Source organism: Mobula birostris, chromosome 7 (assembly GCF_030028105.1).
Source record: "Mobula birostris isolate sMobBir1 chromosome 7, sMobBir1.hap1, whole genome shotgun sequence".
NCBI classification, from domain to species: domain Eukaryota; kingdom Metazoa; phylum Chordata; class Chondrichthyes; order Myliobatiformes; family Myliobatidae; genus Mobula; species Mobula birostris.
This window is the reverse complement of record NC_092376.1, coordinates 107,897,073-107,921,480: the sequence shown is the minus strand read 5'-3', so window position 1 is coordinate 107,921,480 and position 24,408 is coordinate 107,897,073. Positions and strand designations below refer to the sequence as shown.

The window sequence follows — 24,408 nt, the reverse complement described above, 5'->3', positions numbered from 1 at the left end:
TCACTGTTTATTGTGGCTGAGTGTTAGATGAATGACAGAATCTGACCGAGTAGGGGGTACTTGTTGAGAATGTAGGCAGAATAAGAAACAAATGGGATCAGTCTAGGATTAGAGTAAATGGGTGGTTGATGTTCAGCATGGACTTATGGGCCAAGTATCTGCCTATGACCTGATGGTATTCTTATCAACACCTCCCCAATTCTACCACTAGGAATGGGCATCAATTTTCACAGATTATTTATCCACCAACCCAAACACCAGGGCTTTGCCTTTCTACTGCTACCACGTAGCCCAGCACTACCTGTCTCGTGTCGGGTTGTCCGCGACTCAGCCGGCACAACCCCTGGTGCACTTCGGTTAACCAGGGAGGAGGGTGTGTAGGCACCCAGCAGGACTAAAAGCAAAACCTGTCAAAGGGCGGATGAACTCTTTGTGAGTCAACAGCCACCTACTGTCTGTGTGAGGAGTGACACACCACACAGTCTTTCGTTTCGTGCCTTGTTAGACATTATGATGACAGACAACCCAAAAAACCCTATACTTCCAGAGCCGGGAGTGCTCAGGAACTCTGTGGAACGCCGAGACCCTGGCCTAGACAGGCAGTATGAAGTTACAACCTCAAATCTCACGGGGAGGGTTGAGTCCAACAGGGGGGCTGACCGAACTGCGCCTCTTTTGCGTTGTAAGGTAAAAACGATCATCTCAACCTTCAACGCAAACACCATCCGCCTCTTGCTTCGATGCACAGAGTTGGCATCACAGGCAAGCAGATACGAGATCTCCATTCTGGGGATCCAAGAACACCATCATGTACACCCTGACAAAGAGATAAGGTTCACAGAGGTAGAGGGGATGTACCTCATCACCTTGTCCGCATGGAGAGAGCCGACGACGATGTCAGCACAAGGTGGAGTAGGGCTGATGTTGAACCGCAAGGTGAAGGAGGCACAGAGGAGCGTAGTCTCAGTCAGGGACAGAATCCTTACTGTGGAATTTGACGGAAACCCAGCGACCTCTGTCATCTGTTACTCCCCGCACAACTGCAGCGAGGAGAAGGAGGTGGAGGCCTTCTACAGTAAACTTCACGAAGCTGTCACTTCAATACCGGCTCATAACTTCCTGGCTGTGCTTGGCGATTTTAATGCCCAGGTCGGACTGGAAGATGTTCCATACTCATACCAAGACTTTACTAACAGAAATGGACAATATCTAATTGATTTCATCCAGGAACACAGTCTCATTGCCACCAACACACAATTCAAGAAGTGAGCTGGTAAACTGTGGACATACAAAAACAGCCTCCATCTACAGGAAACAGCTCGATTACATTCTCGTAAGAACAAAATGGCGTAATTGTGTGATCAACACAGAAGCCTACAACACCTTCAACTCGGTCAGTACTGATCACAGAGTAGCGTCAATGCAAGTGAGACTGAGCCTGCGGCAACCCCAAGCCACAGGTTCCAAGGAGAACGTAGACTGGAAGGCATTCTCCTCACAATCTATTCTTCAAGCTCAGAATACAGTGGAGGTGAGAAATCGCTTCGGCCCACTGGAAAGGGGGGAGGAAGAGACTGCCACTGACGGCTATCAACGGCTCATAGACACACACACAACAAAGAGTTTGCCTACTGTGAAGCGAATCAAGAAGAGCTGGATCTCGAAACATCTTGTCGTCGTCGCAGCAAGAAGTGTGTTCAATGCTTGTCATGCCGAACTTAGAAGGAGCGAAACAGAAGAGCTAAGAGACAAGTTCAAGACAGCAAAGAAGAATCTCTTTGCCACCTACGACCGACTGAAGGAAGAGGAACTAGCTGAGAGGATTAGAGAGATAGATGCTGCTAATGAAGACATGCGGCATGGAGAAGCATGGCGCCTAGTCAATGAGATCAGTAGATGGAAGAAGTCCCCATCAGGTCAATTAAGTGGTAAAACAGCAGAGGACCGTGTCCAGACATGGTTTACCCACTTTAAGAACCTGTTGGGAAGCCCTCCAACGATTACAGAAGAAGAAGAGGACATACCCACGATACTAACGCGTCAACATCGATGTTGGCCCATTCACCATTGAGGAACTGAAGAAGACCAAATATGTACTCAAACAGGGCAGGAGCGCTGGACCAGATGGGATACCACCAGATGTCCTGAAGAACTGCTACCTGGACGACATCTTGCTGGACATATGTAATACGGTGCTGATGAAAGGTGACAAACCAAAACAGTAGTCACTCTCAAACATTATCCCAGTCCCCAAGTCTGGATCCCTCACAAACACAGGTAACTACCGCGGTATCAGCTTGACCTGCATCTTAGCAAAGTTACACAATCGGATGATCTTGAACAGGATTCACACCGCCATTGACCCTAAGCTAAGATTCAATCAGAACGGTTTTCGGCAGAAGTGCACAACAGTAATGCAAATACTTGCTCTCTGTAGGATCATCGAGGAAGTCAAATAGAACAACCTACCAGCCGTGCTTACTTACATTGATTTTCGCAAAGCTTTTGACTCCATTCACCGAGGTAAAATGCTGAAGATCCTGAAAGCTTACGGAGTGCCAGAACATCTACTGAGAGCAATAGAGTCCAGCTGTACCAAAACCATGGCGAAAGTTGTATCTCCAGACGGAGAAAGAGCAGTGTTCGAGCTCCGAGCTGGTGTGCTGCAAGGAGACACTCTGGCACCCTACATCTTTATAATCGTCCTTGATTACGCTCTGCGACAAGCTACCAAAGATCATGACAGGCTTGGGTTCACCATAAAACCAGGACGGACCAGAAGGGTCAGACCAGTTACACTCACAGATCTCGATGTTGCAGATGACATAGTCCTGCTCTCTGACCAGATGGAGGAAGCACAGCAGCTACCGACAAAAGTGGAAATTGAGTGCAATAAAGTTGGACTTCACCTAAACACTAAAAAGACAGAGTACATGGCGTTTAACTGCGACAAAGGTACTCTCAAGACCGTAAAGAATGATACCATTAAGAAACTCTTTGACTACAAGTAGTTCGGGTCAAGAATGATGAGTTCGGAGAAGGACATAAAGATATGGAAGGCGCTGGCATGGAGGGCTATGAACGACATGAAGGAAATCTGGAAGTCGAACCTGACCAGAGGTCTTAAAAAGAGGATCTTCATAGCAGTCATAGAGTCCATTCTCACGTACAGATGCGAGACATGGACACTCACCAAGACGATGCGAAAACCTCTAGGTGGTTGCTATACACGAATGCTCCGGATGGCTCTTGACGTGTGTTGGCAACAGCACATGGCAAACGTTGAGCTCTATAACAACCTACCAATGCTCACCACTAAAATCGAGGCGAGAAGACTGCAAGTAGCGGGACACTGTCTACGCCACCCTGAGCTACCTGCCAGCCCCGTCATCATATTGGAGCCCAAGCACGGGAGGATGAACCCTGGGCGCCCTCCCAGAACTATGGTCAACACACTCCTAGAAGACAGCGGCACGGCTAATGTAGATGAACTGAACACACTGATGAGGGAGAGGGAGAAGGGGAGAGTCCGTCATCGTGCCCGACGCCGGCCCCCTAGGCCTGAGTCGACGTAGTAGTGGTAGTAGTAACCCAAGCAGACTTGGGATACGGGAGAAATCAGAATCACCTAGAGGAAGCAGGTGTGATCACAGAAAGAACATGCAAACTCCACACGGACATTCCTACTTTTACATCTAGTCCTTCATATCAACTCCTGAATAGGAGTTTCCCTCTGTTGTGTTCATTTTGATATAAGACTTGTATGTATTTAACAACTGCTCAGCTCCAAGGATCCATGGTTTGGGCTCTTGACACTGCCGGCTGACAGCAGTGAATATGAAGCTGGAATGGACTCGAGACCAGATGCCAGTGCAGATCTCTCACTCTGGCACTGGACTGAGAATTGGACAGCCATGTGCATGGCCTCTCATCTTGATACCCGCCATGGTCGACAGGACAATAAACAGGCTGGATTCATTTATCCACACCTGACACTCTGTTACTACTCACAGTCTGCCCGCTTTGCATGGCAGACACAGGGTAATTAATAATAATAAGTACTTTATTGATCCTGAGTGGGAAATTATTTCATTATAGCAGCAACATTTAAAAGCACATTTAGCAATAATAATAAATATAATAATAATAGCTAATAATAATATACACAATAATAGTTTATCATTGTGCAATAATGTACAATACTGTACAATGATAATGTACAAAATAATAAAACAGAAACTATTGTAGTATTATGTGTGTTCTATCACACAGAGATGAACTGTTGCATATGCTTATTGGGTGCAAGGCATGGAGAACATATGGGCTCACTGGCAAGCAAAAGTGTGACCACAGAGATAGCACAGTGGGGATGAAAGGCTGGAGCAGACTGGATCAAATCCAATGCAGCTTGTCGTATATTTTGCATACCAGAAATAAAGGATCATTTCCAACAGTAACCACATGCTTCTAATGAATCAAAATGAGACCTTTTATAAACGCACAATGATATACAGCCAGTGCAGACTGCACTTTAAGGCTACTAATCAGTGAAACATTATTACTGAGAGCTTGAAGACAAAAAGACGTATGCCAATTTCCTATGGTTTATTTTAAGTTCAGCAAAATTCCATCATCTAGGGAACCTTGCATCATCCTTTGGTTTAATTTTATTGCTTAGCAACCCAATTTGTTTTGGCCCCTAGAGATACATTCAAAGAAATGTATCTATTTGGTGGGAAAAGAATATCAGGAACTCTACTACAATTTGGCTGTAGAAGTATACTGAAATTCCTCTATAGTACTGTTGCATTAATACTCCATTTACCTCATGTTTCTGCTTTGCCCTACTTACACAGTAATGTACCAAATTAACTCCAAAGAGCCCAATTATTCTATTTCCGTAATACATCAATAATACATAGAAAAACAAAAAAGATACAACACAACTGATTCAAATGTTAAACACAAGAGATCCTGCAAGTGCTGGAAATCCAGAGTAACACACAAGATGGTGGAGGAACTTAGCAGGTCAGGCAGCATCTGTGGAGAGGAATAAAGAGTCAATGTTTCTGGCTAAGACCCTTCATGAGTGCAGATTCAAATATCCCTGCTCTGTCATCTTCCTCAAACTTGTAAACTTTTAAAGTGCCTGGGCTAGGAAGTAGATTGCAAAGGTGTGTTTTATTTTTGTCCTCAGTTACAGAGTCATACAGCACAGAAACAGGCCCTTCAGCCCAACTTGGTTGTGCTGACCAAGACGCTTACCTGAGCTAGTCCTAGGTGAAGTATTTGGTCTATGTATCCCGTAGGATATATAGATCAAAGAGTATCTATTTTTTGTCTGTATTGTATTTTGAAGCATGCTTATTATGGTAATCTGTCATATGGGTTGGGGTGTGGTAGAAACTAATTAGTATAGTTATGTATTTATACTTGTGGTTAGTTAGTAGTTTAGTTTAAACTAGTGGAGAGGGGTGACCTATGGGAAATGATTTTTTTTATTGACCTTATTCACTAACTTCACTTAGTTACACTAACCAGATCACTAATTGGGATGTTTAGTTATGCTAGCTTCACTTAATATCATTAACTGTACTATTATGCTGCTTGGTATGACTAATATCACTAATTAGATCATTATATAGCTAATTTAGTTTTGGTAGTTTTTCATCGCTACAATATGGTTTCATAATACAGTATCGAAAGTACCTTTATTGATTTTAAGATTTGTTATTTGGAAGCACTTCATACAGTATCAATTAAACTGGCTTAGTCGCTCAGTAGTTTCGGCTTGTTTTCAAGTTGTTGCTACATATCCCTAAACTATTTCTATCCATTTACCTTCCCAAATGTCCTTTCAACATCGTAATTTTTCCCACTTCTATTTATGCCAATTTGATCAGAACTTTTTGAATTGCATGGCTCTAGCCCTTTGTGCACATGCACCATAAAAAGACTGAAAAGGTGCAAACACTTCAAAGTACTGATCAACAGACTCAAGGATAGGATATATCCTGCTGCTATCAGATACTGAATGGACGTCTCACACAGTAATGATGAATTCTTAATCACCTTGGCCCTCTCACTTTGTTTGTCTGCCTGCACTGCACTTTCTCTGTACCTGCAACACTATATTCTGCATTCTGCTTTCTTTTCACTACCTCAGTGTACTGATAAATGGCATGGTCTATGAGGACGTCATTCAAGCAAAAGTTTTTCACTGTAACTCAATACACCTGACAATGATAAACTAACCAGTACCAAAAGTGTCTATGGGAGATAGTTGTTGGTGTTAATTCTTCTATAGTGCTGATCTGACACCTGCACCACGAAACTGAGATTAGCACTGTGTACTCAGTACTTAGTACTGTGTATGTCACACTCACGACCTCGGCCTTACCAAACCAACAAAATGCAATTTCAATTACTGTTATATTTGTTAGTTATTAAGTAGAAAAGTCTGTTAAAATTGTAATTAAAACTGTAAATAACGTTTTTCTATAAATGGAAAAAATCAGAGGTGAACATTATGAAATTGGGAGAAGCAGAATCAGGTCACTTGCCCCATTGAAGTTGCTGTACCATTTAACAAAATCATGACTGACCTTTGACCTCAGCACCATTATCCTACCCTATCAATTCCCACAGATGAGAGGTCTGTGGCTGTGCTGAACCTGCAATGGTTCTGTGAAGAACAGAAAAAGATGAATACCAGGCCACTTGGCCATAGAAATCCTAAGGAACAAAGGCGGGGTAACCTGGCTAGGAGGGTATATGTGTCTTTCAGTATGTACTTAGGAATAGTTGCTATTGGTTACTGCATGGAGGAGTAACACATCTGAAAACCAGAGAAGAATGTCTGTCTCAGACCTGTCATAGACAACACTGCCATCACCTCCCCAGCTTTCGGGCCACGGCTCTTTACAGACAGCTGCTGTTTGAAGCCACTACTGCTAATTACTCCAGGACAGGGCATTGGTCTCTTCCTGCCTAGTAGCAGGCAGCAGGTCCTGCAATCCTACGGATCTACAGATAGTTTTCCCATGTTGCATGGAATGAGAAATCATTTACACATGGCATTAGACAGCCCCAACCTGTTCAGGAAAATAATGAACTTCCTCTGGATGAGTAACTGTACAAGAAATCTGGTGTGACCAGCAGAAAAATATTGTGAACTGTGAGTTTGCATGACTTATTTACAGTACAGGTGACCTGGGTTCAATTCCCACTGCGGCACATAAAGACTTCATACATTCTCCCTGTGACTGTGTGGGTTTTCTTCCAGGTGCTCTGGCTTCCTCCCACAGTCCAAAGATGTACTGATTGGTAGGTTAATATGTCATTGTAAATAGTCCCATGATTGGGCTAGAATTAAATTGGGGGATTGCTGGGCGGTGTGGCTTGAAGGGCCAGAAGGGCTGTATGTCAATAAATAAATACAAACAACACACATCAAAGTTGCTGGTGAATACAGCAGGCCAGGCAGCATCTGTAGGAAGAGGTGCAGTTGATGTTTCAGGCCGAGACCCTTCGTCAGGACTCATCCTCTTTGCTGAGCCAACAGTGGGCTCATGGGGTCAAGGGTTATTTCTAAACTTCTTGGTTCTTCATTTCTGCCGGAACTCCAGCAAGCCCAGCTGAGGGCAGCTCTAATGACAGCCCTAGAACTCCAGCAATATTATGGAGACAGGATGAGGGTACTCGGAGAGAGTTTTAGATGCCTGGACTGCGCTGAGGGAGCACAGCAGCACCCTTTGTCATCTCTGATGACAAGTTCTTGTTCTTGCCACCAAATCACAATGAGGGATTTTCTCTGTTATTCTAAATTTGATTTACTTGAGTCAAGTTTAACCTCATCAAAACTCAGACAATGTAGCTGTCTGCGCACATGCACCAAGACTGGCTGAATTCTGCCTTAGATCAATAAGAGGCAAATATTATCTGTAATGTATAAGTAGGATCAGCAACGACTCTAACAGTAGTGTCCCATCATTTATACTTGAGCTTCAATGGCACCAGCACTGTCAAATGTCTTCACTATCAATATCCTGAATTATGATTAACTAAAAACTGATCTGGATGAGACTGGCTGCAAATATCAGAAGCTGAGTATTTTGCGGTGAGCAACTCACTCCACCATCAATAATGCAAAAAACGAGTATGCGAAAGAATTTACAGTTGTTTGGATAAGTGCGGGACTTGATTGTACACCTACCTGTCTCCATCCTGCCATAGGCAGCTGTAGGTTGGGAAGAAGTGTGGCTAAATCATCTGAGGTAGCCCATGGATTTGTACCGCATATTTGTCACCAGTCTATCGGCTGATTTGGGGATGGAGATAGTGAAGCCAAGGAAGGGAAGAGAAAGGGATAGAATGTATGAAAGAGAAGTAGGGAAACTTGGCAGCAAACATTGTTGAAGATTCTCATTCAATACAAGTGGAGGAAGCAGCACTAATGCAGTCATGAATATGCAGAAAGGAGACTGAGGGATAGGAACAAGGAAAGTGCCAGCATCCCTCAAGTACACCAGCAACTGGGCCCTATGAGATGAGCAAACTTGAATTACACAGTGTACCCAGCACTTACAGAATCATGGCAATAAGCGCTGGAAGTCAATAAGCAAGCAACATGTGAGGGATGGATGACCTCTTTAATTTAATGTTCAAAATTCAAAATAAGTATATTACCAAATTACATATACTGTATGTCACCATGTACTACCCCGAGATTCATTTTCTTGCAGACATTCAGAGTGAAAACAAATGAACACAATAAAATCAATGAAAAACCACATAAAACAGAGATGGACTAACAACCAATGTACAAAAGATGTCAAGCTGTGTCTAACATGAAGGGTTAAGCCACTTCCACCATGTGGACTGGCCCATTTGAAGGATGTGGCAGCTCTCTCCCATTGGCTGGGTTTTGCGCCACAACACCAGCTTCCTATTCCGGGCACCCCAGAGTATAAAATAGTGGATGTGAGAGCCTCAGTCTCTTTTCGCTAGGAGCTCCCCTTCTGACAAGGGCTGAAGGACCATTGGTAAAGTTTTCTGCAGAAAAGACAGCCCACACACACACTTAAATAAGTACCTGTTTATTGAATGATTAGTGTTGTAGTTATGTAATTTGGGGGGACTTAACAAAGTAGCTCAGAAGTGCCATTGACTATTTATTCTTGTAGTTTTATAACTTCGGGGCTTAGTACTTATTTGACTTGGATGCTTGGTTGAGTGTTTCACTGTCTGGTTGTAATTAAATGGTTAACATCCTTTCTCAAAGTCAGAGTCTTCTGTCCCACTCACTGAATCTGCGAATCTACTTCTGTGTAGCATTTGGCATAGTCAGTAGGATTTTTTTTTAGATTATGAGGACGCTGAGTCCTCATTTATTGTCATTTAGAAACGCATGCATTAAAAAATGGTGCAATGTTCCTCTGGTATGATATCACAGAAACACAAGAGAGACCAAGATTAAAACTGACAAAAACTACATAATTATAACATATAGTTACAACAGTGCAAAGCAATACAGTAATTTGATAAAGAACAGACCATGGGAACGGTAAAAAAAAAGTTTCAAAGTCCCGATAGCCTGACCATCTCACACAGATGGTAGAAGGAAGAAACTTTCCCTGCCATGAGCTTCCAAAGCTGCAAACTTGCCAATGCAGCATCCTGCAGCATTTGGTGAGTGTAACAGGAGTTTAAAATGTTCAAGGGCAAAAGGAAGCAAGAGAACTCCTCGTGTGAGGAGTGCCGAGTCCCAGGATGGACCGACTGACAACAGTGCTGAGTTTGGCAGTCCACCAATATACTTGCAGGCCACACACAGCACGGCACTGGATGGCTCAGACAAGTTGAACTCCCACGGGAGAACACCACATTGAGTCCATGTTAAATGAGGTAGGGTTCCCAGACGTCATAAAGCACCAGCACAAGACAGTCACACAGAGAGAGCAGGAGGTAGTAAGCCTCAAGAGTGAGGTGGAGGTGCTGCACCAGCACTGTACCACCATGGGGGAAGCTGCCCTGTTGGCACACACCTGGGCTAAAGAGCTAGAAGACAACGGTATGGCGATAGATTGTCAGCTGGTAAAAGTGCAGCAATTAGATGCCATGATAGGGCATTTGGTTAAGACCGCAGCTACCCACTTAGAAAGAGTGGTGCTGCCTTTAGTGGAACTGGCAGTCGGGAGTACCATAAATGTGTCTATTCAGTTGCTGGAAGGATTGGAGCATGTGGCAGAGGTATGGGTAGCAGGGTCTGGAAGTTGAATAAGTAGACAGGGTTTGTGGGATCCCACTAGACCCATAAGGAGATGTTTTTAGTGAGGCTTAGGGCAGGGGTCCCAAAAGAGCAAGTAGATGGGATTCTCACTCCCACCCTCTATGCGATATGGAGTGAACACTGTAAGGGGAGTTCAGGCAAGGGAAGTGTTGGGGGAAGGGGATGCCATCATCTAAGCCCTCTCCAGTTAAGAGTTTGCTTGATCCCTTACTGGATTGCTCATGCTGCGATCAAGGTTCCCTGTACCCCTCACTGGAGGCTCCACGAAGGGCATGGTGGACCTCTAGTGATGGTGGGTGGTACCTTCCCACCCCACTCATTTTGGGATGGTGTCAGGGCTCCTGGCGGATATGCTTAGCGGTCCTTTCACAGCCAGGGCACCCAACGCTTTACATACCCATTATGGTACATTCAGGGAAAGTGAACGTGCAGTGATGGATGAGATTGGTGGACACTGGGTGGGAAACAGTTGACAGAATCCCTGGGTTACAATACAGGTTTTAAGGGGTTCGCTTCTTCCTGCCTAGGAGGTTACCCTGCAGATGGCCATCAGACTAGGACAGCCAGGACCTATGAGTGTCTTGGTGGCCGCATCTGCCAAGTCCATACTGGGTATGAATGTCTTGGAGGTTAGATACCTGCAAACAAGTAAGGATCATTTTACCTTTGTAGTGGCCTGGGTGAAGGAGCTGGTAGGATTGGCCAAATAGGAGCCTTTGGTAATTCTGCTCCCCTTGAGGGAGGGCAACACTGGATCCCAGGAGGTACCAAGGGGATGAGAGAGACTGCAGATGCCCTGTTGCAGAAGGGAGTCATTCGCCCTGCTGCTTCCCTCTTTAGCGGCCTGGTGTGGCCAGTGCAGAAGGGGAATGAATATCGACCATTGACAGTTGAATAAGCATGCACTGCCTCTCACAGCAGCTGTTCTGGATGTGGTGACCATTATGGAGGATAGAGCAGATAGGGAGGGGAAGCATTGGTATGCAGTAGTGGGCCTGGCCAATGCCTTTTTCTCTGTTCCGCTGTCCAGAGTCACAGGATCAGTTCACCTTCAGGTGGGAGAGTCAGCAGTACACAATTTGCTGCCTCCGCCATGGGGATGTACAGAGTCCCGTGTCGTTCCACAGCCTGGTAGCTTGACATTTACAAGGGGTACAGTACACTCTAGCAGCTCCATATCCCACTATAGAGACAATGGGCTCCATATCCCACTATAGAGGCAATGGGCTGTTACAGGAGCCGGCATGGGTCGCAGTGAGGCAGGCACTGGATGAAGTGGTTACCTCCCTGAGGGAACAGAGCCGGCCTACCAATCCAATAAGATACATGGAGTGTTCTATTCCTGGGCATACAGTGCCATTCTGGGCATTCTAGGCAGTGCATACAGTGGCATTCTAGGCAGCATGAGGTACCTAATAAGGCTAAACACAAGACCTTGAATGTTACAGTACTCACCTCCAAGGAGGAAATGCAGAGCATTGTAGGGTTCCTTGAGTTTTGGCACCAACATATCCCCCACCTGACCATGATATTATGTCCCCTTTAACAGGCTTCCTGCAAAAGAGCACTTTCCAATGGGTCCCCAAACAGCAAGCGGCCTTTGAGAATGCCTCACTCTCTTATTACCCTAGTCAGAGTGGGGTACCCTTTGAGCTACAGATTCAGCTATCCCTAGTGTGGCTGAGTGGAGCCTATTGCAAGTGTTGAAGGGACATCATAATTCCTTGGGTTTTGGACGAAGGCGGCGACTCAGTACACCCTCTTTGAGAGGCAGTTGTTGGCCTGTTACTGGGCTCTCCTGGCCACTGAGCAACAGATAGCCTCTGAGCCAGTCATAACTCCCTATTATGCAGTGGGTGAAGTACAACAATGCGACTCTCAATGCAGGCCATGCCCAACAGTCTTCACATGGAAATGGTATATCGCAGACGGAGCCAAGAAAGGTGCTGATGAGATGAGCCATCTCCATGAACAGGTTATGTCCCTGCCTGACAATGATAACAGTACTCAGAGACCCGATAATTGATCCTTCACACATACAGTGGCGCAAACCATATAGCAATCTGACCCCTGAGGAGAAGTGACAAGTCTGGTTCACCGACAGCTCCAGCCGTTGGCGGACAGACAAGCAGTGGTGGAAGGCTGCGGCTCTTCAGCCTGCGAGGAGCAAAGTGGTCATGCAGGAGGGAGAGGGGGGATCCAACCAAAAGACCGAGTTGGTGGCTGTTTTCCTGCCCCTCCGAGAGGTGACAGGGCCTATACCAACTCCTGGGCAGAGGCCGATGGCATGGCGGTATGGATACCTCAGTGGCATAAGCAAGACTGGGAGGTGCTTGGACAACCTCCCTGGGGGTGTCCCTATTGAGAACATATCTGGAGGGATGCACAACAGCAGCAGATTACAGTCCAGCATGTAGATGTCCACGGCTCTCGGATCACTGAGGAGGCTATACATAACAACACACATAAAAGTTGCTGGTGAACGCAGCTGGCCAGGCAGCATCTCTAGGAAGAGGCACAGTCGATGTTTCGGGCCGAGACCCTTCGTCAGGACTAACTGAAAGAAGAGCTAGGAAGAGATTTGAAAGTGGGAGGGGGAGGGGGAGATCCAAAATGATAGGAGAAGACAGGAGGGGGAGGGATGGAGCCAAGAGCTGGACCGTTGATTGGCAAAAGGAATATGAGAGGATCGTGAGACAGGAGGCCTAGGGAGAAAGAAAAGGGGGAGGGGGGAAAAACCCAGAGGATGGGCAAGGGGTATAGTGAGGGGGACAGAGGAAGGAAAAGGAGAGAGAGAAAAAAAGAATGTGCGTATATAAATAAATAACAGATGGGGTACAAGGGGGAGGTGGGGCATTAACAGAAGTTTGAGAAGTCAATGTTCATGCCATCAGGTTGGAGGCTACGCAGATGGAATATAAGATGTTGTTCCTCCAACCTGAGTGTGGCTTCATCTTTGCAGTGGAAGAGGCCGTGGATAGACATATCAGAATGGGAATGGGACATGGAATTAAAATATGTTGCCACTGGGAGATCCTGCTTTCTCTGGCGGACAGAGCGTAGGTGTTCAGCGAAATATCTCCCAGTCTGCGTCGGGTCTCGCCAATATATAGAAGGCCACATCGGGAGCACCGGACGCAGTATATCACCCCAGTCGACTCACAGGTGAAGTGTCGCCTCACCTGGAAGGACTGTTTGGGGCCCTGAATGGTGGTGAGGGAGGAAGTGTAAGGGCATGCGTAGCACTTGTTCCGCTTACAAGGATAAGTGCCAGGAGGGAGATCAGTGGGGAGGGATGGGGGGAACGAATGGACAAGGGAGTTGTGTAGGGAGCGATCCCTACGGAAAGCGGGGGAAGGGGGGAGGGAAAAATATGCTTAGTGGTGGGATCCTGTTGGAGGTGGTGGAAGTTACGGAAAATTATATGTTGGACCTGGAGGCTGGTGGGGTGGTAGGCCATACATAATGCTGTTGTAGATAGAGCAGCACAGATCAGGATGGTCACCGCGTACTCCGGGGAGGTGGACTGCTGTTACGTAGCAGTCTGGGCACTCCAGAATAGTGGGCACATCGGGATGGAGTGATTGAGAACATGGGCAGAGTCTTGAGGGGCGGTGCTAACTTATGATGAGGTCAAAATGGCAGCCGTAATCTGTCCGACCTGCCAACAAGCTAAGCCCATGGGATGGCTGGCTCAGGACACATCTGAAGGGGTTTGGGAGTTGCTCAGGTCTGGAAGATAGCTTTGGGCCTCTGCCATGACAAAATAAAAAGCATTATGAGTTCACCATGGTCAAAATGTATTCTAGAATCTTAGTGACAGTGCCCTGTGACCATACTGACCAGGAACATATAATAAAAGTGTTAAAATGCTTACAGTGCGTGGCTGGTTTCAACCAGACAATGGTTCACATTTTCCAGGACTGAGCTGCGGAATCCAGCGTTTTGTGGGTGTTTTACTTCCTATTCTGGACTGGTTGAATGTATGAATGGGTTGTTGAAGCAATAGGTTAAGCTATTGACCCCTACCTGCACCCCTCAGGTGGGGCTGGGTGTGCTGCAGCAAGCAGAAGACCACCTGAACTCTCAGCCAGCAAGTCCAGGTGGGTCTTTGATGTTCCGGCACTTCGCTTTTTGGGGTGCTAGCAGGTTGGTGTCCTGCTGTAGTACACCAGGTAGTGATTATCCAAAGATTCAGAAGATTCAAAATGCATTTATTGTCAAAGTATGGATACAGAATACAACCCTGAAGTTCATCTCCTAACAGGGAGCCACAAACAAAGAAACCGAAAAGAACATATAAAAAAAGACTGTCGAACACCCAATGTGCAGAGAGAAAAAAACACATCATGCCCATAAAAAAACCTATATGAATAAAAGAAGACTGTCAAACACCAATGTGCAGAGAAAAAAAAAACCCACAAGCAAATAGCGCTCTGAACTGAAGTCCACAAGAGTCCCATAGTTCAGCACAGAGCTAAGTAAGCGTCATGGAGCAGAGATCTGAACCAGTCTGTCCCTTGCCTCGGGCCCCACCACCCAGACCTTTTCAATCAGGCTTGGTGCCTAAATCAACGTCTAAATATTGGGTTTAATCCCCTTGACTATAGGGTTTACGGTATAGTTTTACATCTTAAATATAGCTTAATGGGGCACTCGCAATATTTGTACAAGTATGAGGGCCGAATGCCATGGTGTCACGTCTTTTGAAGGGGGATTATAATGTGGAGGTTTGAGTTAGAAGTGTTAGTGAATGTTCAGTGTCATAGTTTTCTAATTTAAGGGGCTTAAATAAAGATTTATTTGACTTAGATGTTTGGTTGAGGGTCTCTCTGTTTGGACATAAATAGTTAATGTACTTACTCACTACCAGTGTCTTCTGTTCCACTTACCAAATCTCTGAATCTGCTTCTGTATAACACTGTGCAAATACACAAAGAAAAGAAGAAAATAATGATAATGATCACAAGAAGTGAATAAATAATATTGAAAACATGAGTTGCAGAATCCTTAAAAGTGAGTCCATAGGTTGTGGGTTGTGAGTTGCAGTGAGTGAAGTTATCCCCTCTAATGGTTGAGGGGTAATAACTGATTTTGAACCTCGTGGTGTGGGACCTGAGACTCTTGTATCTCCCTCTTGATAGCCCCAGCAAGAAGAGTGCACGTCCTGGGTACTGGGTGTCCATGATGATGGATGCTGCTTTCCCATGACGGCGTTTCCTGTAAGTGTGCTCAATAGTAGGAAGAGCTTTAGCCATGATGGACTGCGCTGCGTATACTCTCCACCGTACATCTATAGAAGTTTGTCAAAGTTTTAGAAGAGATGCTGAATCTGTGAAAACTTCTAAGAAAGTAGAGCACCACTGTGCCTTCCTTATAATAGCAGTTACATACTGGACCCTAAACATACCCTCTGAAATTATAATTCCAAAGAACAAGAAAGGCTTCCTTCCTTCTTCTGTATGTTTACTAATCTATTTGAGTAATGGCATTGATGGCATCTCTCCAGGAGCTTGATGTCCAGGAGCTGTAGATAGTCGATAGACAATAGACAATAGGTGCAGGAGTAGGCCATTCGGCCCTTCGAGCCAGCACCGCCATTCACTGTGATCATGGCTGATCATCCACAATCAGTACCCCGTTCCTGCCTTCTCCCCAAATCCCTTGATTCCGCTATCATTAAGAGCTCTATCTAACTCTTTCTTGAAAGCATCCAGAGAATTGGCTTCCACTGCCTTCTGAGGCAGAGCATTCCGCAGATCCACAGCTGTCTGGGTGAAAAAGTTTTTCCTCAATTCCGTTCTAAATGGCCTACCCCTAATTCTTAAACTGTGGCCTCTGGTTCTGGACTCCCCCAACATCAGAAACATATTTCCTGCCTCTAGCATGTCCAATCCCTTAATAATCTTATATGTTTCAATCAGATCCCCTCTCATCCTTCTAAATTCCAGTGTATACAACCTCAGTTGCTCCAATCTTTCAACATATGACAGTCCCGCCATCCCGAGAATTAACCTCATGAACCTACACTGCACTCCCTCAATAGCAAGAATGTCATTCCTCAAATTTGGAGACCAAAACTGTACACAATACTCCAGGTGTGGTCTCACCAGGGCCCTGTACAACTGCAGAAGGACCTCTTTGCTCCTATACTCCTCCCCTTGTTATGAAGGCCAACATGCCATTAGCTTTCTTCACTGCCTGCTGTCCCTGCATGCTTACTATCAGTGACTGATGAACAAGGACACCAAGATCTCGTTGTACTTCCCCTTTTCCTAACTTGACACCATTCAAATAGTAATCTGCTTTCCTGTTCTTACCACCAAAGTGGATAACCTCACATTTATCCACATTAAACTACATCTGCCATGCATCTGCCCACTCACCCAACCTGTCCAAGTCATCCTGCATTATCTCAACATCCTCCTCACATTTTACACTGCCATCCAGCTTTGTGTCATCTGCAAATTTGCTAATGTTACTTTTAATCCCTTCATCTAAATCATAAATGTATATTGTAAATAGCTGCGGTCCCAGCACCGAGCTTTGCGGTATCCCACTAGTCACCGCCTGCAATTCTGAAAGGGATCCGTTAATCCCTACACTTTGTTTCCTATCTGCCAACCAATTTTCTATCCATGTCAGTACCCTACCCCCAATACCATGTACTCTAATTTTGCCCACTTATCTCCTATGTGGGACCTTATCAAAGGCTTTCTGAAAGTCCAGGTACACTACATCCACTGGCTCTCCCTTGTCCATTTTCATAGTTACATCCTCAAAAAATTCCAGAAGATTAGTCAAGCTTGATTTCCCCTTCGTAAATCCATGCTGACTCGGACCTATCCTGCTACTGCTATCCAAATGTGCTGCTATTTCATCCTTTATAATTGACTCCAGCATCTTCCCCACCACTGATATCAGGCTAACTGGTCTATAATTCCCTGTTTTCTCTCTCCCTCCTTTCTTAAAAAGTGGGATAACATTAGCTACCCTCCCATTCTCAGGAACTGATCCTGAATCTATAGAACATTGGAAAATAATTACCAATGCGTCCACGATTTCTAGAGTCACCTCCTTAAGTACCCAGGGGTGCAGACCATCAGGCCCTGGGGATTTATCAGCCTTCAGTCCCATCAGCCTATCCAACACCATTTTCTGCCTAATGTGAATCTCCTTCAGTTCCTCTGTTACCCTAGGTCCTCCGGCCACTATTACATCTGGGAGATTGTTTGTGTCTTCCCTAGTAAAGACAGATCCAAAGTACCTGTTCAACTCGTCTGCCATTTCCTTGTTCCCCATAATAATTTCACCCATTTCTGTCTTCCAGGGCCCAACTTTGGTCTTAACTAATTTTTTCCTCTTCACATACCTAAAGGAGCTTTTACTATCCTCCTTTATATTCTTGGCTAGTTTGCCTTCGTATCCCATCTTTTTTGCCCCATATTGCCTTTTAAGTTCTCCTCTGTTGCTCTTTAAAAGTTTCCCAATCCTCTGGCTTCCCACTCATCTTTGCTATGTTATACTTCTCTTTTATTTTTATACTATCCTTGACTTCTCTTGTCAGCCACGGTCGCCCCGTACTCCCCTTAGAATCTTTCTTCCTCTTTGGAATGAACTGATCCTGCATCTTCTGTATTATTCCCAGAAATACCTGCCATCGTTGTTCCACTGTCATCCCTGCTAGGGTATCTTTCCAGTCAACTTTGGCCAGCTCCTCCCTCATGGCTCCATAGTCCCCTTTGTTCAACTGCAATACTGACACTTCCGATTTTCCCTTCTCCCTCTCAAATTGTAGTTTAAAACTTATCATATTATGGTCACTAACTCCTAATGGCTCCTTTACCTTGAGTTCCCTTATCAAATCCGATTCATTACACAACACTAAATCCAGAATTGCCTTCTCCCTGGTAGGTTCCAGTACAAGCTGCGCTAAGAATCCATCTCGGAGGCACTCCACAAACTCCCTTTCTTGGGGTCCAGTCCCACCATGATTTTCCCAGTCTACCTGCATGTTAAAGTCCCCCACAACAGCCGTAGCACTACCTTTGCGACATGGCAATATTAACTCTTGATTCAACTTGCACCCTATATCCAGGCTACTGTTTGGGGGCCTGTAGATAACTCCCATTAGGGTCTTTTTGCCCTTACAGCTTCTCAGTTCTATCCATACTGACTCTACATCTCCTGATTCTATGTCGCCCCTCGCAAGGGACTGAATATCTTTCCTCATCAACGGAGGCACCCGACCCCCTCTGCCCACCTGTCTGTCCTTTCGATAGGACGTATACCCTTGAATATTCATTTCCCAGCTCTGGTCCTCTTGCAGCCGTGTCTCTGTTATTCCTACAACATCATACTTGCTAATTTCCAACTGAGCCTCAAGCTCATCTGCTTTATTTCTTATACTTCGTGAATTCATATATAATAGTTTTAATCCATTACTGCCCTCACCTTTCACATCGATTCCTATTGCACTTGGCCCTACTGTCCGATTCCCTTCCTGAGCTTTCTGTCCTGTTAATTCTGTTGTCTTTCTTAACTTTCCTTATTCTCTTTCCCTTTAACTCCATCCTTATATTTCCTCTCCTCCCCCCCACTACTTAGTTTAAACACACCCGTGTAGCAGTGGCAAACCAGCCTGCCAGAATGCTGGTCCCCTGTCTGTTAAGATGCAACCCGTCCCTTCTGTACAATTCATCCTTACCCTAAAACAGATCCCAGTGGTCTAAGAATCTAAATCCCTGCCTCCCGCACCAGCTCCTCAGTCACACATTCAGATCCCCTATCTCCCTGTTCCTGCCCTCACCAGCACAAGGAACTGGAAGCAAACCGGAGATAACCACCCTGGAGGTCCTGCTTTTCAGCCTTCTTCCGAGTTCTCTGAAGTCACGCTGCAGAATTTCTTTCCTCCTCTTCCCGACATCATTTGTGCCAACATGCACCACCACTTCCGGATGTTCACCTTCTCCCTTGAGGATGGCCTGCAATCGGTCCGTGACGCCCTGGATCCTGGCACCAGGGAGGCAACACACCATCCTTAAATCTCGCCTGTTGTCACAGAAACCCCTTTCTGTACATCTCACTATGGAGTCCCCTACTACCACGGCTCTGCCTGACGTCTGTCTCCTCGGCTTTGCTTCAGCACCAATTTTTGACTCGCAGACCTGTCCGCCTCTCAGACTGGCAATGTCTTCTGTCCCGACAGCTTCCAAGAGGGTGAACCTGTTTTCAAGAGGTATATCCCCTGGGGCCTCCTGTACTTCAAGCCTCCATCCCTTCCTCATCGTCGCCCCGCTTCTCTCTTCCGGTACCTTCAGTGTAACGATCTCGCTGTAGGTCCTGTTCAGAAAACTCTCGTTTACCCAGATGAAGTTGAAGTCATCCAGTTGCTTCTCCAGTACCCCAACACAGTCCTTCAGGAGCTGAACCTGGACACACTTTTCACATTTGAAGCAGCCAGAGACACCATCTGGGTCCCTGACTTCCCACATCATGCAAGCAGCACACTGAATCAGTTGACCTGTCATTTCTTCACCACCTCTCACCCTCTTAATCTGTGGCATAGTCTCCTCCCTCAGCCTCCTCACCGAAGACTCTCAAGCAAAAGACTCGCACTTCCCTCGACAAGGCCGCTCCCCTAGAGCAAACCTTGATTATATTGGATGATAAATTGACTAGTTGGCTGCACCTGCCGCACTTTGCCGACCTTGAAGGTGTGTGTTGCAGGCTGGTCCTGACTGGTTTTTAAATCACTCGCTCCTGAAAACACCTGAAAAAAGACTCCTAGAAGTCCATGCCTCAGAAGGGTAGGAGAGGACAGGGATCCCTGCTGTGCAGTAGACCATCAGCTTACTGCCAAGTGTAAGGTCTTGGTTTTAAAACACACTTCCTCAGACAACCAAGGACTGAGCTAAGGCACTCAGCACCTGCCTTTGCTTAGGGCTGTTTCCTGAGGTACAGAAAAATGGCCCATGCTTACCTGGGTTTCTTCTGGTCACTAAGACAGTAGCTTGAATGGTTCAGATTTCAAACGGTATGTGCTTCTGACTACCTTGAAACTAATTTAGTAATATTTTAGCAAGAGATGTGTAGGAAATGGAGCTGAATTTTGAGCTTCGTGTGCTTCAGTTGTTTATGTAAATTGTTGCATAAAACCTCTTCAGTAATCACTTAAACAAATGACCTGGATATACACAATGATCTTAACAACAGAGTCTATTCTCCTAAAAGCATTCATCAGATTAATAACTGGAATCTCAAAGATGTATTTTATGATTTTAATTAAGACAGATCCCTGGCCTTTAAACAGCCATCATCACGAAAATATGGTCGAAGATAATTTTTTAAAGAAACAAGAACGTCCTATTGAGAAAACATGAGAGTGATGTCACTCTGACAAAAGGCTTTACTATCCTTTGCTAGATAGCAAGTAAATTCAAACACTTCTTCCCAAAAAGGCAATGATGACTTAATCATCAGGACTTGAAGCTCTCTCAGTAAAACTGCTATTTTATACAATTACCTGTTTGAGTAGTTTTCAGTCTTAATCTTGGTTTCTCTAACTGTCCTCTAATGTTCACAAAATACTTACACTGACTACAAAATGCTTTCTTTAACATAGGACATAAAAACAACTTGAAGACATGGTAATGCTTTGAGTCTACAGGTAGCTTAGATGTAAACATCTAACTGATGGATTCAATAAATAAGACTAGTTGTAAATTACATAATTATTTGGAATAAAAACCTGCAGAAATATGCTCCTGGCAATAAAATATAACTTATTAGGTACACATTTTATTCTGTGATTATCTAATATGTCTTTGCAACATTATAGTGTTCGTCAGGACTAACTGAGTCTCGGCCTGAAACGTTGACTGCACCTCTTCCTAGAGATGCTGCCTGGCCTGCTGCGTTCGCCAGCAACTTTGATGTGTGTTGTTTGAATTTCCAGCATCTGCAGAATTCCTGTTGTAAGTGTAAAGTGGTTCATTTTGGTAGGTCCAATTTGAAGGCAGAATATTATATAAATAGTAATACTCTTGGCAGAGTTGAGAATCTGAGAGATCTTGGAGTCCGTGTCGATAGACACTCAAAGCTACTGCCCAGGATGACAATGTTGTTAAGAAGGCATAAGATGTGTTGGCATTCATCAACTGTGGGATTGAGTTCAAGAGGTAATGTTACAGCTACATAAGACCTTGGTCAGATCCCACTTGGAGTACTGTGTTCAGTTCTGGTCACCTCACTACAGGAAGGATGTAGATACTATAGAGAGAGTGCAGAGGAGATTTACAAGGATGTTGCCTGGATTGGAGGGCGCACCTTATGAGTGTACTTGACCTTTTCTCCTTGGAGCAACACAGGATGAGAGGTGACTTGAAGAAGAAGACGAAAGCCCTTAACTCCAATTGGAGTCATCGGGACGCCATCATGATGGCGCTTTCTTAGCAGGCTTTCTTATTTTTATGAAGCCAACTGGCTAGCTCGATGCTTAACCCAGCATGGATGAAAAGCGTGCAAGGGGAGGTGACTTGATAGAGGTGTATAAGAGGATGAGGGGCATTGATCATGTGGATAGCCAGAGGCTTTTTCGCAGGGCTGAAATGGTTAGCATGAGGGTGCATAGCTTTAAGAAGCTTGGAAGTAGGTACCGAGGGGATGTCATGGGTAAGTTTTTCATTCAGAGAGTGGTGGGTGCATGGAATACACTACAGATGGCGATGGTGGAGGTGGATACTATAGGGTCTTTTAAGAGCCTCTTAGATAGGTACAGAAAGCTCAGAAAAATTGAGGGCTAAGTGCTAGGGGAATTCTAGGCAATCTCTAAAGTAGGTTACATGGTCGGCACAACATTGTGGGCTGAAGGGCCTGTAACGTGCTGTAAATTTCTATGTTCTATGCTCTAATTAATGGCCAATTGTTACGTTACACCAACAGGTTCGCAAATCCAACTTGGTGAAGTAGAAAGACACAGACTCCAATTATTTACTTAGAACTATGAAACTTTGTTTATTAGCACAGAATAGCAAGTTCCTCTCACAGCAGTACACCTCCTATGCTACCGGTCCTCATGCTGTTCATGACAAGCCCATCAGTGAGGCCTCAATGAACTATCCTCAGGCCCCCAACCACTCTACATTTATATCAATTCCACTGATATGAAGTGCTGCAATAAGTGGACCAATATATTAGGACCAGCTCAAACCACCAAGCCTGACCCAATCATCACTTGTCCCCTCCTCAGTGTTGATTTGATATTAATAGAGTTATAAAGTCATAGAGAAGAGCAACACAGAAACTGGCCCCCTCAGCCCATCTAGTCCATGCCGAAGCCATTCAAACTGCCTACTCCCATCGACCTGCACGGGGACCATAGCCTTCCATATCCCTACTACCTATGTGCCTAGCTAACTTCTCTTAAACATTGAAATTGAGCTTGCATGCGCTACTTGTGCTGGCAGATCATTCCACACTCTTACAATCTTCTGTGAAGAAGTTTCCCCTCATGTTCCCCTTAAACTTTTCATCGTTCACCCTTAACCATTGATGTTTGGTTGTAGTGCCACCCAGCTTCAGTGGAAAAAGCCTGCTTGCATTTACCCTATCTATACCGCTCATAATTGGGTACACATCTATCAATTCTCCTCTCAAACTTCTATGGACTAAAGAATACAGTCCTAACCTATCCAATCTTTCCTTATAAAGCAGGTCCTCCAGACTCAGCAACATCCTTGTTAATTTTCTCTGCACTCTTTCAACGTTGTTTACACCTTTCCTGTAGGTAGGTGACCAAAATTGCACACAATACTCCAAATTTATACAGGAGAGGCCTGCGTCGGGCATTTTCATGCCTTACAAGGAGCAGATTGGAAGTCTGTGTGGGGTGCCACTCCTCGCACAGATGAGAGCAATGTGTGATTAAGTGCCTTGCTGAAGGGCACAAACACACTGCCACAGCTGAGGCTCGTACTAGCAACCTTGAGGTAACTAGACGAATGCCTTAACCACTTGGCCATGTGCCCAGATTTATACAACTTCAACATAACATCCCATCTTCTGTACTCAATACATTGATTTATGAAGGCCAATGTGCCCCAAAGCTTTCTTTATGACCCTATCTAACAGTGATGTCACTTTCAATAAATTATGTACCTGTATTCCCAGATCCCTTTGTTCTACCACACTCCTCAGTGCCCTACCATTCACTGTGTAAGACCTCCCCTGGTTTGTCCAAATGAAGTGCAACACCACACACTTTTCTGCATTAAATTCCATCTGCCATTTTTAAGCCTATTTTTCCAGCTGGTCCAGATTCTGCTGCATGCTCTGATGGTCTTCTTCACTACCCACTACATCCCCAGTCTTGGTGTCACCCTCATTGGTCCTACCAAAGTGCAAAATCTCGCACTTGTCTGCATTAAATAATATCTCCTATTTTCACCCCATTTTTCCAGCTGACACAGATCCCTCTGCAAGCTATGGTAGCCTTCCTCACTGTCCACTACAGCACAAATCTTGGTATCATCCATAAATGTGCTGATCCAATTAACCACATTATCATTCAGATTATTGATATAGATGACAAACAAGAAGCAACCCTCTACTATCACTCTCTGGCTTCTCCCTCAAAGCCAACATCTAATCCAATTGCTTACATCATTCTGAATGCTGAATGACTGAACCTGCCTGACCAGCCTCCCATGCTGAACCTTGTCAAATGTCGTGCGAAAGTCCATGTTGACAACATCTACTGCCTTGCCTTCATCAACATTCCTGGTAACTTCCTCGAAAAACCTTATAATATTGGTTAGACATGACTTACCACACACAAAGCTATGCTGGCTATCCTTGATCAGTCCATGTCTATCCAAATACTTATATATCTGGCCCCTTAGAATACTTTCCAATAGCTTTCCCACAACTGATGTTAGACTGACCAGCCTATAATTTCCCGGTTTCTGTTTAGAGCCTTTTTATATGTAGTGGAACAACATTGGTTATCCTACAATCCTCCAGTATTTCTACCTTTGATATCTCTTTTTTTCCTTTTCAAGGTTTTTTTGAAGACCCTGACCTGGAGTTACATGTTGACTTTGGTTCTTTGCAGGAAT

At 44.9% G+C, this 24,408-nt stretch overlaps 1 pseudogene; it reads left to right on the top strand.

Moving 5' to 3' along the window:
• The first annotated feature begins 510 nt into the window (after window positions 1–510).
• On the top strand, window positions 511–6,833 carry LOC140200952 (uncharacterized; annotated as a pseudogene).
• Window positions 6,834–24,408: the final 17,575 nt, after the last annotated feature.